Raw genomic sequence first — 13854 nt, forward strand, 5'->3', positions numbered from 1 at the left:
GCTAAGTAATGTGATGGCAATAGGACAGGAATATCATATGTTCCTTTGATATGCCTTATCTTGTCTCTTGGCTTTATCAAGTGACTAGTGGTTGTTTTTGCTGAAAAAGAAAGAAAAGAAAACAGAGACAAAGCAAACCAGATGCTTTCCATGCGTGTTTAATAAAACGCTACTGGAGCATTATCCCAAATGACTTACACCCTCTCAAACAATGATAGCTCTAGGAAAAAGCAAATATTGACACTCCAATAATGTTTGCCTAGCAATCAGTGAGCAGTATACAGCACTCAAGGTGTCTTTGTTACAGTAATCAATTAGGAAAATGGAGAATTGAGGTCCTCCAATTAGAAATATATGATAAATGCTGACATTACTGAAAATATCCACTCTACAAATCTTTTGGAAGCTATGCATTTATCTGTGTCTCAGTCAGTACCACTTGAAACTGTCACTCCAGTTGATTACCTCCCAGTATCTGTACCTTCCATTTTAATATCATTTTCCACCTGTGAAAACAGATGTCATCACACTAGATCCACACAGCATCCACCTAGTCCTCTGTTCTGCCTCCAAAAGTGATTAGTACCAGCTTTGTCAGAGGGCATCATCGTGCGGCTGAGGGGATACTGAAAATATGTCCCCTGGGAATGTTTTGTCCTATTCCCATTAACTGCACAGTGTCCTGACGTAAGCTTAATACACTTGGATTAGATGACATCCATTTTCTTCCTGCAAGCACTCGTTTCCTTTCTCTTTGCTTGACTAATGCTAAGATCAGTCTTCCCATGTACCAAAACATTGGCATTTGAAATTAAGGGGCTGGGATCTTGAGTAAGTTCTCCTTTGACACTTTGTAACGCCAGCAGCGCAAGGAGCTCAGCATCCCCTCTTCACATGGTGAGAACTGGAGCTCAGCTCTTCTGTGTCACTGGGGTATCCAAAGCAGTCTGAGGAGATGAGCTACTCAAACCCCAAACACGAATGAAAGACAGTTCCTGTTGTTTGTGCCTGCAGTGCATGGGATAGAACTTCTTAGAGGGGAGGTTCACTGTCTACTCCGCAATTCCATCGGGGACAGATCGTTAGTCTGTTTCCTGTGTGCTATTTTCTGATTCTGATAGCATTCAAAAATGTCTCAACATCTAGCATTTTTTCCATTACAACCTCTGTAATTTGTCACTGCTTCTCCCAGGACAAATATTTGCTGTGGAAAGATGCATCTGATTGGCTCGTTTCTAAAGCCATGGCTTTCTCTTTTCCTTCTTTTCTGATAGTATCATTATTGTTTTTGGCAGCTGAGTCACGAGAAGATGTTACACAAAGGGTATTTACAGTATAATGAGGTTCAATGGAGTTGAAAGATAAAGTTCATTAGCCTCACATTTAAGACTATTAGAGCAGAGAGACTGTAGTGAGGCATTGTGTTTGTCATTTGCACAGTGTTTCTGAAAAGCAAACAGCATAGACTGTCTGGACGCTTACTGCCTTCCTTTCTAGCCTCCCAGCTGATTTTTATTTGCAACCGAGTCCAATATTGCAGACTGGATATTGATGGAGCCATTCAGCGTAGTGTCAGCAAGTGTATGTAACCTCTGCTCTGACCAGCACCAAAGTTACCAGGAGAATGAATCGGAAAGGATTTGAGCAAAAGATGGTGTCGGTACCATAGTGACCGTGCAGTTGCTAAGGATGTGATTAGCACTCCGATTGCAGGACTGGGAGAGTTAATTGCTGTGTCCTCATTCCATTTCTCTAGGGGAATACCTGTTTGCCAATTATACAGGACCAAAAAAAACCCTGCCTCTTGATTTCTACACCATCTGAAGCCAGCACCTGTTTGACCCTGAATATCTGCATTATTAAGCTAGAATACATAACTATTATCCAGTAAGTGCAGGACATGCAATGCTAACAATTGCCTTGCCTATTTTACATTTTTTAGCTATATTCCCCCTTCCCATGCACAGCACACGCTTGCTTGCTTTGCTCTGGAAGTTTGAGCTTTTTTTGTTTTTGTTTTTTGTAAGTCTGAAATTCAGCTATTAAGCTGATGAAGGTTCAGGGAAATGAACTGAAATGTCTAGTGAGAAGAAAAATGGCACTGTAAAGACAGGATTAAAAAAAAAAAAAAGCCCATGGTAATAGAGATTGATCACTCAGTCTGACCATGGCCTCAAATAAAACTGATTGAATTTAACATGCTAGGTTACAGTTAAGAAGCAGAGTTGTTTCAGTGGGTATAATATCGTTTCAGATTATCATGGGGAGCCATTTATTTATTTTTGCATTTGTGAGTCATTTAGTCAGTCCCTTTATGTGAGTGAAAATACGTTTATTTTCCCACTCCCTGCTGTTGTGTATTCTATTAATATCACACTAGTTGAAATAGATGGGCACACTAGAAACTACTTGGTGTTGAATTTGTTTTTCAGATTTCTTTTTTTCTTTTTCTTCTTCAGGCACCTATTTTTATAAACCAATTCAAAACCCTGGAGGTACTTATAATACAAGCTTAGTTCTCCTCCATTTTTAAAACACCGGCCTTAACCCCGCAATAACAACCCACAAGGATGTGTAAGGTCTGTGATGTCTTTTATCCCTTTCAGGAAAAAAAATGGAGATGATACTGTATTTCCCAAGCTTTACTAAACAAAGCATCTGACACTGAGAAGTGCCCCCTATTTGATATATACTGCTTCTGTTTGATGAAAAACAAAACAACAACAACAAAAAGCTGGAAGCTGTCAAAAGCTGAAGTGAATAGAAAAGGAGTGTGGCTGTGAGATATTCTGGTCCCTGCAGTTTACCAGCAGCCACAGTTACCACCTCCCTTCCTTCACCAAGGACATTCTTTGTAGCTGCTACTACAGATGCTGCTGCCCCCTTCCTTGTGGCAAAAATTAATGGGACACAGGTAAATTTGGACCTTTCTATGCTCCTCATAACTGCTTGGAGTTGTTTTTCTTTGCTCTGTCCTTCCTATGGCTCCATGTGGTTTTTAGTGAAGCATGGAAAATGTAATCAGGGATCTCGTGCCATGTCATGCTGGTGCTGTATGTGCAGACCAGAATGAGACTACTGAAGAGCTTATTATCTAAAGGGATGGGGCAAAACAGGTTTACAAAGCAGAGCAGTGGAGAAAATGAACGTGAAGTGCTCCCAGTTGAGCTGAACAGTTCCCAATGGAGGTGACAGAAGAGAGCTTGAAGTCCGAGAGCCTGAGTAAGATCTGACTTTCAAATCTGACTCAGCTGGTTTTGCTCACATTGACAGAGAGGGGAATTAGAGTGCTCATACTTGATGGGGGCAAGCAGATTGTATTGGGGTCACCAGGTAGTTGTCTGTGGGCTTCTGACTTACGCTATTACTGCTTTCTGTGGCAGAGGCAGGATGGCACCCAAAATGAGATCCTCCTCCCCCCCCTCAGCCAGCATGACCCCATTAGCTTGCAGCAGACATCAATCAGGGTGCTCACCTCTGCCTGTGACGGAGCAGCAAGCTTGCCCTAGTGCCCCTGGCTCAGCTCTCGCTTTGCCCACCATTTGTCTCCCCATTATGTGCCACTCCCTCCTCGTGCTGTGTGCTGCCTGGATAACAAGGTATGCATGCTGTGGAAGTGCTGTCTGTGTTTTAAATGTCACTCTAATGTCTCGTCCAGCATGGCCCTGACCCATTGGTATTGGTCTGAAGAACTGCAGTAACAGAAATTAATACATAAATCCTCCCCCTTTAACAATAAAGGAAGGGTGGAGTGGTCATGACCCTCTGATACATATTCCCACCCTTCCAGGGAGTCTTCAGCCCCAGCTCGTCACTCCAGGGTAGAATTTGTATTACCTACCATCTTTCAAATGCAACCTCAAAAGCTTTCTCTATGTGGGAAAGTGCCTCTGTCTCTTTGTTCTTTCTTGGTCCTATATTTTGATCCACATGTAATCCCTCCCCCCATCCCCACCGTCAGGGGTGGGCAGTAATTTTGAAAGGGCACTAGTGATCAATCACTTGTACATGCTTCAGATAGATCAATGAATATGTCAGCTTTGCCAAAGATACCGTTGGACAGTAAGCAAATGTTATAGAAAGGCAAAGAGCTACCTAGACTGCTTCGCTGGCTTAAGCAAACAGATAAGCAGATGTAGCAAAGCTTCATGGAGGGATGAGCTAAAAAGCCTGGTCACAGAGAGCAATAGATAGGAACAACAGATTGGGAGAGAAAGCAGGAAATTAAGAACAGCTCTATTGGTGCCAGTCCTACTTTCCTTAAAGTCTGAGGGAGATGTGTCAGCATCTCCAAATAAGAGCAGGATCAAGACATGAGAACTTAAGCCCCCATTACCTACCACTTGTGCTGGATATCCATGTATTGCCTACTCTTTCAGTTGCTTTATTCATCTGAGGAAGCAACCTGGTAAAAGATTTTATGCATCTTTCTTAGAAACATGTCCACTGTGTCTGGGTGGTTTTGATCTGGGACAATTTTCCTCAGGTGCAATATCAGTGGTATCACCTGATGAGTCATCTTTTATAGCAGCACTTTTTGAAGGTGTTCTGCTTTCCGATGCTGCATATCTTTTATTAAGTCTTTTCCAAAGTCCTGCGGCCCCTAGGAAGCCAATTAATAACACATCTCTTTTTAAATACATGTGCCAGAAACCCACACATTCAGCATATCAAGCACAGGGGCTTAACATCAGTTCTTAAACCGTTGGCTGAGATCCTAAAAATAAGCACCAGAATTTTCAAGAGGGATGAAGACTAAAGAGCTTCAACATCACATCAAGGAGTGAGGTATTTGGTCCTTTTGAGAAGCCAGAACATAACAAGAGACAGGGCTTATAACGCAGGACTTAGTTTCTAGCCTGTGTGAAGTGTGCTGTTTCTTCAGTAATCTGAGGATTTTGCACCAGTTTCTCTTTAGAGTAATATTCATCCAGTAGAGGACTGGGCTAGGGTCTGGGAATTTTCGGCACCTCTTATTGTTGTTCTATTCTCTTGGCTATAGTTTCATGTTAAATAAAATGAAAGATGAGGAGGGAGAGTAAAAAGACAGGGAGAAGAGGAAATCATGGTGACCAGATTAATGAAGCAGATTGTGATCTCATGAAAATGAGACAGAAGAGCCAGCAGTTATTATGGGGCACCATATTCATTCTGTCCTAGAATATGTCCAAATGGGCTTGGCAGATCCTCCCCAGGAAGAAGAGTCCCTGAATTTGTATATTTACACAGAGATGTAAGTGTAATTGTTACAGGACTGCACAGTCCTGGGTGGCAGGGAAATTGCTGCTGTGCTCCATGACTCTGTCGTGTAACCACTGCTCTGCGCCATAAATCATTGCCCAGTTACATTGTTCTACTGGAGAAACTTCTGCTACTGCCCTGAAAACATTAAAAAAAAATAAAATAAATCCATACTATTTGGCTTTCAGAGAGCAAAGTGTGGCTGTGCCTGGAAATTTACTTCCCTGGACACGCTCTATACTAACAAAGCATGTTCCTTCTGTGCTGGCAGATCTCAGGAGGGAAGAACACGGTATTTCTTAACTTGTGATCACACTGGTAGGAGTGGGCTTGGGTTTTTTTGTTGTTTCTTTTTTCTTTGACTATCAGTCTCCTAAGAAACAAAATGGGTAGGAAGAAAAATAGCAACTAGGCTAATAACAAAACTAGGGGAAATCCCAGCCTGAGTCATTGTAGGAAAGGGAATTAGCAGTCCCCCTGAGCCTTGTGACACACATATTCAACAGAAGATGTTGTTCTCGGTTATCATCCTGCCACCTGCTGAAGATGCAGGGTATGTCCTTACCAGCTCTTCCTAAAGCTCCCTGCTTGCTTCTCATTCTGCTTACTTATAAGAAAACACTGTTTTAAGAATTGAAGAATGAGACAGTCCTTTCTTCTGCAGGAAAAGGTGCTGCCTTTGTTCTAAATGCAGGTTCTTTTGCAGGTTCTTTCCTTGTTTTTTTTTTTTGTTTGTTTGTTGTTTTTTTTTTTTTTTTTTTTTAGAGCTTTCATTATGTATATTACTTAACTTATACTGCATATTAATTAATGTATTGATATTGGCTCTTACTCTGTATAGTACATGGCTGCTCAGCAATTGACCTTTTCTCAGCATCCTGTTGTGGTTTTGGTTCAGTTCTTCTCTAGTGGTAATGCAATTGAGTCTGCTATGTCTAATAATTCTAATAATTTTCACAGAAAACAGTAACACAACCAAGCAGCAGAATTAACGAAGTCTAGTTTCCTCTGAAATTGCGTTTCTGCCCACACAAGTCTGTAACCCACTTGTCAATTTCCATCATGTGTGCCAGAAAACACCCTCAAATTTCATCTGCTCTCCTCTTAGAGAGTCCTTCCCCCCGCCCCCCCAGCTCATTTTTAAAAGACCATATTACTGGCCTCATCACACACCCCCTTCCCTCTCAAAGGTGCCAATTTGGACTTCTGTATGCCACCCACACACTTTTTTTTTTTTTTTTTTGGTAGGAGCTTCTCATTTTTGTGACCTTTCTCACGTTGCCAGTTTGGCAGAAGGCAGCCAGCAGGTTCAAGGGTCACTATGGAGAGGTTGAGAGGTAGGCAGCATGATCTCTTAAGCTGTATTTTTACAGAAAGAGAGGATAAAAACACAACCTAATTAGAGTCCAAATTTTTTTGTCCATGGATATATGGTTTTGGAGGCATGTTTACACCACAGAGCTGGTGATTCTGTAGAGAAACTACTGAGTGTACTCCAACATACTACACAATCCTAACATTTTACCTAACCTAACCCAACATAACCGAAGAGCTAACATTTTACCGTGCCCCACTGAAGATGATAGAAATGTTTTAGATAATGGTTAATTTATCCAGCTGGCTGTGAGAGGCTGGGGACTGTGTTTAACCAAGACAAAAATTCCCTTCTATTTTAAACTGCTTGGAAGCTTGCAGGGACTTTGACTCCTGATTTCACGCCCTCACTGTTCCCTGTTTTGTAAATTGGCACATGTTGCCAGCAGTGCCTGCTGCCCAAGCAGTAGATGGCATGGCTTCCTGGAGGGCTGTCAGCACAGGTCTTTTAATCAGTCAGGGATTTGTCGCTGAATGAAAGAAATCTCGCTCAGACATCTTTCAAGTGAATGGTCTCTGCAGAATTCCCAGCCCAAGTTGCCGTGAGAAACTGGGTAAAAAGGTTTTAGAAATCAAGCTCTGATCACAAGCATGTTGGGATTTACAGGGTCAGATCCAGTATTGCTGAGGGCAGCAGAAGCTTTACTATGGATGTCAGGGAGTGCAGGATTAAGCCCATTGCCACTTAGCTCCCATAGTGAAAGAAACCTTAGAAATTTCTGAAGTATAGTTGATGTGCTGGACTAATTTCAAGCTTAAATTTGGACTAGTCTGTACAGCAAGTTTAACACTGTCTTTTAAACTCTAGTAAACTGTCTTTTCTCCTAAAAAATAAGGCATTAAACAATATATATACATATACACTTAACGTATTGGAGGTATGGTGCTGTTTTGCAAATTCTCTTCCTTATCTAGAAGAAATGACTGCTCACCAAAGAGGATTATTTTCCACTCTTGTGTTTGGAAAATGCTGCTGTTATTTAGTGAAGAGCCCTTGCAGATACTCAGGCTTTCTTTGAGGTCAGAACTCCGCATGACGTGCTGCAGTTTGTTGCTGGCACATCATCATATTAACGCTCCTGGTAGGTTTCTCTAAAGCATCTCTGTGTTTTGAAGCTGAGGAAGAAGTGGAGTGCTGTAGCAGCATGTCAACATTTGTTTTCAGGCATCTCAGGAAAACCTGCTGCACTTTATATAGAAGTCTAAGGTCTCTGTCAAAAGAAAAAAAAAAAAGTGACCTTTAAGCAGTGTGTATCTCAGTAGAACACCTGTTAAAGATACTTGCAAGTGTTTTTCATGGTTTTTCTCTAGAAAAGCAAAATGGGAAATCAGCGCTGTACTACTAAAAAAAAAAACTATGTAAGACAAATGTTATAGACAAAAAATATTGATTAGCACTAGAGCGCTGTGTGTTTTTAAAGTAGACCTCTGCTTAGGAACTGTTTCTTTTCATTTGAAGCCATTTTTCATTTTAAAGCTCAGTGGTGCGGTCTGAATGTGGCAGGCTAGCGAGCAGGTTGCCAACTGAGGCTCAGAGGATCTGGGTCCATTCTGTATTCCTGCAGTTCATCTTCCTAGGTACCCTTACGCAAGCTGTTTTTCTTTCCCCTCAGATTATGTGTGTTTTGTTAAGTAGTTTCTCTTGCCACTAAAAGCCTTTCAATAGCTGTGTGTTGGCCTCACTCAAAGTGGCACCAAATGAGGTACTACAAGTCACATGAAAGACAATATTTTTGCTGTTCAGAATCTTAGAACTCCAAAAGAGTTTTGCAGCAGGTGTCGTTGTACTTGATTGTACAGGGAGGTGAAATAAATGGTGTCTGCTTGCAGTAGGGGAAAGTGTCATTTCAGCCCATTCAGAAAATAAATAGTTTATTCTTTCAGCACCATGGCTGCTTTTACATCCAAATAGCCCCTCTGAAAGGATCTTCACCTGGCAGAGACCTGAAGAATAACTTAGCCAGATCTGTGGGACTGAGCAGCATGCCAAATTTGAGTGATCCTGAACATGTAGTAGATACAGGGTTAGAGCAAGTCTTGTTTCAACAGCTATCGTAGTTTAGAGGACTCAGCTGGAGTTCCCAATTTTCCTTGGAAGGTAGTCAAAGAGCTCAATTTTCTGTTGATACCATAAAGAAAGTGTACAGTAGATAACATCAGATTCCTACTAACCTGGACAAAAGCAGCAATATGGCTGGAAAAAAGGCTTCAGGAGCATCTTACCAATAAACCCTAAAGGAAGAGACAATTTCTGGAACTTGCTGTTTTCCAGTCCAAGGGTGCTGTGGGTCACAAGACCGAAGACTAATGGGCCGCTGTCTGACAAGCCGTTGTCTCTGGATCCTTGAGAGTCCATGGGATCCACACAACTATCTAAGAAATATAAGCCTATTGCCAAAGGCCTATTTTTGCTAAACAAAACAAATATGTAAAAATATACATATCTATAAAACATGTATTTCCTGTGCCGAACAGGAAAAGGTTGAAAACTGAAGATAAAAGTACAACTCTACAGTTTGAATGGGGACATGGAAGAAAAGAGCTTGAGACCTTAATGACTCAACCAGACAACCTGCCTGTCCCCAGTGTGCCCTAGAGGGCAATCCTAGGAGATAGTCTTTCACTGGCCTTTTTTGTCATTTCTAATTTCTTTGATTCTGTACATTTCCACGTCCTTTAAATAGAACAGGACTTCTATCAATCTCTTGATCTGTTCTCCTGGCGCACACAGTGACAGTCCTCTGTGCAGATGGAGTCAGGGGAGTTTTAGTGCTGTATTTCGTTGTGTTGTTTTTTTACAAAAAAAAAAACAAAAACATGTCCAAACTGCTTTTGGATTCTCCGCCCCCATCATTCTGCTACCTCTTCCCATTTCTTTGCTGCTTACATTTCATGACTTCTCTCCTGCTTGTAAGATATATGCTTTATTTTATAATGTTTCTCATGCACTAAAACAAGTACTAAGTCAAGCAGTTACCAGAGCTGGAGGATCTAACCTTCCTCCAATCGGCACAGCCATCATGTAATAGCCATCATGTTACCTTTAAGTATAGATTATTATTATTATTGAGCGTGTATTACCTTGGCTGTTTGCCCAGCATGTCCTTGATAACTGAGGGTCACAAAAAAAAGAGTAATGTTCCGGTCCTACTTAATAAGACATAGGATCAGCATGATTAAAAAGGCCTTAGCATTCAAGAATCCTTTAAATTTGGCACACAAAATTAAATTTTAAAAGTGGTTTAAATTGCTTTTCATGAATAATTGCTATTAACCCTTATTCCCCTTCTTGTCCCTTCACGAGCCTATTATTGATTCCCTGTTCCTTGGTCACTAAGATATCCTTGGATAATGTGTTGGGGATTTCAGGCACTAACAGGTTTATCAGAGTAATGGAATTCTTTAGGTAGCAGGCAAAATGGATGGATGGATGCACAAGTGGCTTGATGCTGCCTCTGAGGTGGGAGTAATGCCAAGTAAGGCATTTTGGGTGTGATACTTTTAGGCAATCATTTTCCTGATGGAATTACATTCCCCTGGTGTTGGGAGGGTTTGTTACCCCTGAGAATGACCCTTTTATAGTATTTCCTAGTAAACCATTTGACACAACTTGCTTTCTGAGATTTCTACCCCCTTTCAGTGTTTTCAAAATCACACACTGATTAGTTCAGGTCCATGTCCCGGGTAACTGGTGAAGAAAATGGCAAATTCAAAGACAGTTCTGATATCACAAGTGTATGGCCACAAAGGATCTTGCTTATCCCGAGCAAGATTTATTTTTCAAGTAGAAGCTAAAGCATAGAACAAACAAACAAAAGCCCTTGATTTGTTTCTAGCTGAGGTAGCCTGGAAAGAAAGTTGCAATGTGCAAATCTAAGGAATATACAGAAACAGTGACTGAAGTGAGAAGAGAAAATCTGGGGTAAAGTGGCCTTTGTCATAGATTCCCGTGTTTTGTGTTTAGGGACTAGGAATGTGGACATTAAATACAGACTTACTTTCTTGTGTTAGGTGATCCTCAGGCAAGGCTGGATGGGTATTTGAGAAATGGGAGGGATTGGATTTTCAAACAAGGTCTGTCTCTTTCAGACACTCATGCAAAGGAACTAAAGCTAGCAATGATGACATTATTAGTCCATGTGTGACCTATTTCCTCTTTCCCTCTAAAGCCTTTGTCAGCAGAATAAATTTCCATCATTTTTGCAAATATTCTCCCTTATCTATGTATTTTCTATTGTAGGTACTATGCAATCCTAAACAGCACTCCCTAAATTACATTGCCTTCATTTGAGTCTTTCCCCACACAAGAGGGCATCTGTGATGGGGTGTAACTTGTGGTCAAGACACTGAGGAGAATTAAAAGGTGTGAGCGTGACACTGCATTTGCTCTCACTGCTTGCCACAGGGTGCCTTGGGAACAGTACAATGGTATTGTTTGCCAGCTTTCAGAGAAGAAGCTGGTTTTATGAATGCCTACCATGCACATAAACAGACACTGTGAGATTTGGCAGACAGAAGCAAGTGATGACAGGTTGTGATCAAATTATTCCTTTATATTTTCTACCAACAAGGATCATCCAGATTCATTGGAAAGCAGATACTGGAAATAGAAAATGCATTTTAGAAAATACTTTAATCAAGAGTACCCAAGTTTGCTAATTCTAATGCCCAATCGTTTCAGTTTTAGAATTCTCTTTATTATCTTTATCTTTATTTTTGGTCCCTTCTCAGCTTAGTGGTCGTGAAGAAAAAAAAAAAGAAAAAGCAGCCTTGGCTAGCCATTTATGTTGAAGCAGATCATGAGCACAGCTTGTCATCAAAGCAGTGGGCTCTGCTGTATTATTTGTGTATGGTTTAACTGGAAAACCCATCTAGTCAAGAAAACCAAGCTCTAGATAAAGCCAAAAAAAGGCACAGGGACTGAGACAAAGCTTACCAGGACCATGAATGCTTGTGAGTTGTAGGCTGAGGAAACCCAAGACCATCTCAGGATGCTTTGATTTCCATTCAGAGTCTGACCTTTCCATCTGAAGTTGGTCCCAGCTTACTTTGGAAAAAGTAGTTTTAGCTAGAGAGATTTGAGACCCGAATGGCTAGGTCTTCTGTTGTAAATCAGTACCTTTCCATTTACAATCATACCTGGGACACACTGAGACCATCTTTTTGTGTTTCTGAGCGAGCTTGTAGCAGCTAAGACTGCTTCTAATTTTGATACACAGTTGAGATGTTCAAGTCTGAGAGTTTTGTTCAGACACAGCTTCTCTTTTTCACTTGGAACAGAACCTGCACCCAAGAAAAATGTTTGAGTGGACTTCTGGAGCGTAAGCACTTTATCAGGAGATAACAACCAGGGAATAAGTGCCTCCCCCAGAAGGTGAGCTGACAGAGCTTGCTCTTACTGCTTGCTATACTCCCTTCAAAACTGCAGGTTTTTGATCTTGTATCATGTGCAGCTCCAAGAAATGAGGCTACACACATTCATTTAATAGTATAGCTCCCTCGTGATATCTTTGCTTTCCTTAATGAGGGCAGTGTTGCTAACTTGTTAGGAGCCTGAGGACTGTATGAAATTAACATCGTGTGTAGGAGAAATTAACAAAGAGGAGCTCCTTGCATGAAACTGAATGAGATCACTGATGGCCCTTCCTTCAATATTTTTTTCTATATTAAGGAAGAAATATTAATAAGGATAATGTAGAACACTCTTACTCAAAAATCAGATGCCCTTGTTTTTATTCAGTAACCTGAATGACCAAAAGTAATTAATCCTTCTCAATAACAATTACACGAGTAAAGCAAGCATGATTTGGATAACTATGAAGGAGAAAGAGAAGAGACACTGGTATTGGTAAAATTACTGGGGAGAAATAACAATCAATAAAAGAATAAGTTTTGCATGATAAATTCTGTTGTGTTTACACATGAGTAAAGTGAAAGCCACACAATCATCTCAGTAAGATAATGCAGTGCTTCTGCTAAGAAATCAGAATGTGGCTCTTTCCACAACTCATCCTAAAGCAGAAACTAGCAGAAGTCAAAGAGAAAACAAAAGGAACATAGGAGGGACAGAGCCAGACAGTGGATTCATGAAGTAAGGGGAGTTTCAAGAGACATTCGTAGTATGTTTTTCTTTAAAAATTTTATTTGCAAACTGTGATTGATAAAATGCACCCTCTCTGCAGTCATTTGTCAGCCACACTTATCACCCTTCTACAAGCACAAAAGGTACACGGAGATGTCAGCAAACTGGGAAGGTGTGTGAAATAAGAGCCCGTGTAATGTTTGTAAAGATCAATTCGCTGCAGCCTTGGCCTTTTAGTGGTTGTAGCTTGATTGTGCAACGACCGCTCCTAAAAGGGGCTGTAAGCACTCACTGTGGGACATCAGTTCTGCAGTGGCAGGGAGGGCAAGGTACTGCTTCCACACAACCTTCATTTGTGGTTTTACTATGCGAAGTGGGTGAGTCATTGCTGATGGATCCAGGGAGCTGTGTGCCCAAGGATGATCAGTGTGCTGACAGTAGCAGAAGTTCTTCTAAATAATGATTATTGCTAAATCTCTCTCTCCCTCCTTTTTTTTTTCTTTTCCTGGCAGTCTTCCTTTCCCCTTTTGTGGTTCTGGAATGCTGGAGGCAAACTCTCCCCTCATCCCCCTGCCTAGGGCCCACGTCCAGGTGCATCTTTCCCTATCTGCTGGTGGTTATTGCAGCAAGGGGAGTTAATAAGGAAATGAGCCAGTCCACAGAAATCTGCTAATTAACCTTGGGACACACCTGGTTTTATCTTGTAGCTGCAAACAATGTTATCAAAAGATCCCTAAGATCAACAAAACTAACTCCCTTCCAGTCTGTCTCTAGGCACCCAGGCTGTATGGTGTCTCCGAATCCAGGAAGGGGCCCTGCCCAGCAGCAGTTTGTACCAGTAAAGTCATGGGCTAGTTTTGGAAATGACATGGTGGAAGCCCAAGCTTGGGTTGGCTTTGGCAAGGTGAACGTGGGGGCACTGGTCCCCAGAGGACACCGCCATCTGGTGCTGGTGGAAGCCCTGGTGGAACTGGGGGGCTTTGCTTCCACTTGCCAGCAGAAGGCTACAAAACACTCGTGGTCAAAACCCATTTGCTTAAAGACAGCTCCCAGTGATGGGCCAGATAGCCTTGTCTTGCTTCTTACTGTTCCAAAGGCATGATATACAAACGTAGATGTAAAGCCTTACAAGTTACACCCTAAACTAAACATAAGTT

The sequence above is a fragment of the Netta rufina genome, assembly GCF_964035555.1.
Source record: "Netta rufina genome assembly, chromosome: 6".
NCBI lineage: Eukaryota > Metazoa > Chordata > Aves > Anseriformes > Anatidae > Netta > Netta rufina.